General features: G+C 42.2%; 1 protein-coding gene across 3 annotated transcripts in view; it reads left to right on the top strand.

The window, feature by feature from the left end:
- rnf152 (ring finger protein 152) overlaps window positions 1–3,874 on the top strand; it is a 54,760-nt gene that overhangs the window by 30,501 nt on the left and 20,385 nt on the right. Inside the window, exon 2 of one of the 3 annotated variants that reach the window (XM_034862189.1) lies at window positions 3,069–3,075. The exons of the other annotated variants lie outside the window; for them this stretch is intronic. The gene's annotated coding sequence lies outside the window, so the exon portion shown is untranslated. The remainder of the gene's footprint in view (window positions 1–3,068; window positions 3,076–3,874) is intronic. 3 annotated transcript variants of the gene reach the window in all.

Below are 3,874 nucleotides of genomic sequence, written 5' to 3'. Positions count from 1 at the left end.
GGGCCCACAGGTGTCCATATAGGTGTCTGCGTGGAGCCAGCTCTGCTCCCTCGGCGGGCCGGATCAACATCCATCCCTCCTCTGCACCAGGGGCTGTAGAGAAGGCTGCCTGAGTGTATATGAGTGTATAGTGTATAGTATAGTGTTTGAGTGTATATGTAGCGTATCGGGCCAAAGGAGACATTGGCTTGGATGAAGGGACATTTAAAACCCATGCACACCTAATATGAACTAGGGATGGACAGATTGTAAGACATGTCCGATTATTAAGCCCTTTTTTTGGGCAGTTTTGCAGATTATCTGTATCAGCGTTTTATTCGACTGATAACCGATCAACTGTCAAAATTGAAAATCAACACATTACGTTTTTTTGTTTTTTGTTTTTTTACTTACGTTTTTTCCCCTTTTGTTAATGTTTTTGACGCTTTTTTTCAATGTTCATTTATTAAGTTTAGTTTTACAGTTATTGTTGGACTTTAAGGTCAATAAACCTTTTTAGGAAATAATACCTAATGTTTGAGTTAGAAAAGCAGAATGAGGAATTATTGAGACTAAAATTAATGGAATGCATATTTATGGATAATCACAGACTGGAACATGTCAACTTTTACTCAATACTATTTCAAAAACACTTCAATTGTTTTTCTCCAAATGCTAAAAAAATGAATAAGACACCCCCAAATTGAATGAAAGCAGAGATTTGTACTTGTATTTGTACTTGCCAAAGAGCGTTCATGTTATTTTGGGTAGTTAAAAAGAACATTCATATAGGAAAAACGGGTCAATTCTCAATTCAAATCATAGTCCTCAGAAATCCACCGGGGTTTAGAACGCCGACACAAAGAAAGAGGAAGGTGATGGACATCGGCTAAAAGGAAGGACAGCCGGCGGAATTAATCACATTACAAAGTGGACTGTAGTGGATCTAGACGACCTAAATCCCCAAATGGGTCTGCACAGTGACAGTCACCTTCATTCCCAACAACTCTGGATCACCGCCAAACTAAATTCTGTGCGATGAAGCCGATTGGCTCACAGGAGAAGGACATTTTGGAAGTAAAGGAGTTGCGAGTGTCTACGCCCAGAGAAAGCCGGACTCGCCAGCGTCCGATACGCTGCCTCTAATGTTTCCTTTTGATTCAAAGCCTCACAGAGTGCTGCGTTCGCTTTTACTTGATGCCACCTCGCAGGATTGCTGGGTATTGATGTTTCTCAAAAGATATCTGCCGCGAGAGTCTGGAACCGGCAATGTGTGAAGTTAATGGCACTTTTGAAAGCCTACATTTTATGTTAATTTCCCTCCATTTTGTGACGTGAACTTGATATCTTTTCAGCCGGGCTTTCAAAAAGTCTATCATTATAACCATGCACCTTCCCCGTTCTGACCAGGACAGTTTGCTTATTTCAAGAGAAGCATCCTTTGTGAGTGTGAGTGCTTTGAAATTGCAGCCATTACCTCTGTTAATAATTTACCCACTTTGAAGCATTAAGTCTGACAGTTGTGCATTGGTTTCTCTCTGCAAGGCTTTTGATAAGAAGGAAAGCTTTATCTGCAGCCAGAGGTCTTCCCTCGGCGGGTCGGGGACTGATCCCGCGGCTCTGCGTCCTCCCAGACCGCCGATGGTAATCTGTCCACTCCTCGGGTGGCCCGAGTGAAAGCCCGAGCTGGCTTTCGGATCAAAGGAAGCCTCCCCTTCGCCTCCCCTTCGCCTCCCCTTCGCCTCCCCTTCGCCTCCCCTTCGCCTCCCCTTCGCCTCCCCTTCGCCTTCTCTGCCCACTTTTCTTGGAAAATAAATAATTTTTCAGCTTTGTTGCCAAAAAAAGTCCCGTTTAAGAACAGTTGATAACCGGGGGCAGGTGGAGGTTTTATTTTGCGAGCTGCAGCTTTGGCAATCAAAGAATCTGTAAGTGGCATCAACGGGATTTTCTGGATCTCTGAGAGGAAAAGCAATCCCACAGGCCGGATTTGACTGGATTGCATCTACGGATATCCACTCTTGGCCTCAAAATGAGTGTTACCATCTCCTGTGGCTGTGTTTACTTAACACCGGACAAGGCCGGCTTTTCTTGTTTAATCATCCCCATTAGATCAATCTAAATCCCACACTACACCTGCAGCAGGAAAGATGGTTCCTTCCTCCTTTTTTTGTTTTTTTTTGAAGTTACATTCTGGCATCTGTTTGGACATCACTACAGGAAATGTTGTTATTGGGTGAGCTGGATCACCAGATGTCAACCATTGCCGCTGCTGGGGTTGAAGCCTTTATAGACTCCCAATTTGGCCAACGTGAGCTCACCATTTGTAGTTCCCTGATGTCTTTTGGGGATTTCTGGGGTTTGCAGTTCCCAAATTTCAGTTACCTCTTAGGAGCTTTGTACGTTAAGCTTTTGAACTGTATCTTTATTGAGATTGGTTCATTCTGGACCTTGGAAACAGCAGCTGACAAAACCATCTCACCCCAACGTCCATTCAGTAGCAGACAGTGGAGGTTTGCTCAGTTATGTGCTTTTTATATTGGAATATATTTAGAATATTTTTATTCCTAAGTTAATATGTAGCCTAAGTAAACAAAAATCAATAAAGATAAATAAAAAAAAATAACTTTTTTATCTGCCAAAGTCTGATAAACTGCTGCTCACATTATTGGCGATTTTTTTGTCATAAAAAGCCTCTCCCCCCCCCCTTACCTGTGAAACTTCACTTCTCTGTAATTGTATTATTAACCATACCTCCTTGCAGACTCTTTGCAGTTAATTAAGCGTAACTGTGGCAACGGTTGACAGCGAGGGCCAATCAAAGTATTGCGCCGTCAATATGCAATCATTGATCAGAGTCCAAAGCAACACCTGGTCAATCAGCTTGTGATGAAAGCGCAGTGAATTAGTCCTCCACGAGCAACCTTATTTCACCTAGATTCAACCTAGATTTTTACTCATTAGTGGAGAATGGCGGCTGCTAATTTTGGAGCCTGGCTGTTTGAATTTGCATTTTGGTCTGAGCACTTTTCAGACTTTAACCCTGTACGGTATTCAGGTCAAACCGACCCATTTCAAATGTTTACAAGAAGAAAAATGGTACAAGTTACTTTTTTACATCTGAAAATCAACGGCCTTACCTTATATTCTGTGATAGGCATGTACTCCTGACTCAATTCAGAAAATTATTCTGGATATTATGTTTTTTCCAAGATAAGAATGATCACATAGTGGATTTTTAACATGAATTATAACCTTCTGACAAAAAAACGAACCCCACTTCCATTTTTAATTGTGTTCTAGTAGAGACTGATAGCATTCCCTGAACATATATGTGTTATCTCAATTGTTTGAAATTGAGATAAAGACAGTAGTTGTTAATAGATTATAAAGTAAAATATTATTTCAGAATTGTTATTTAAAACCCCAAATAAGTCACAGGTCAGTTTGACCTGAGGGACTTGAGGGGTCCCGAGACAACACAAGGGTTAAACAGAAATGGTCCTTCTCCTCTTTAAAGCCAAGATGGAGGCAGTTGAAACGGCCTCCGAGTTCTGTTCCCAACCTTAAGAACGAGCTTCCAACTTCTCCAATGCCTTGGTTGGATGACGGTAAAACCTTTTTTGCGTGGGCTTTGATCAGATGTGACGGCATGATAAAAGTCTCTGTCTCCGGCGGAGTTCAGGTACAGGTAGCAGAGGGCTGTTTGAGAGGGACTGGTGAGCTAAAGCCAGAGAAACGGAGATCAGAAGGTTCTGCCTGAGAGACTATTCATGAGTCTCTGTACTGTACTCTGCCGTGTGTGTGTGTGTGTGTGTGTGTGTGTGTGTGTGTGTGACACCGTGTTAAAGCTGCATCTATTATCACCTCTGGAGATATACGCCCTACACCTGTAACT

Source organism: Etheostoma cragini, chromosome 22 (assembly GCF_013103735.1).
Source record: "Etheostoma cragini isolate CJK2018 chromosome 22, CSU_Ecrag_1.0, whole genome shotgun sequence".
Classification (NCBI taxonomy): domain Eukaryota; kingdom Metazoa; phylum Chordata; class Actinopteri; order Perciformes; family Percidae; genus Etheostoma; species Etheostoma cragini.
Note: the sequence above shows the minus strand (reverse complement) of the source record. Positions and strands in the feature narration are given on the sequence as shown.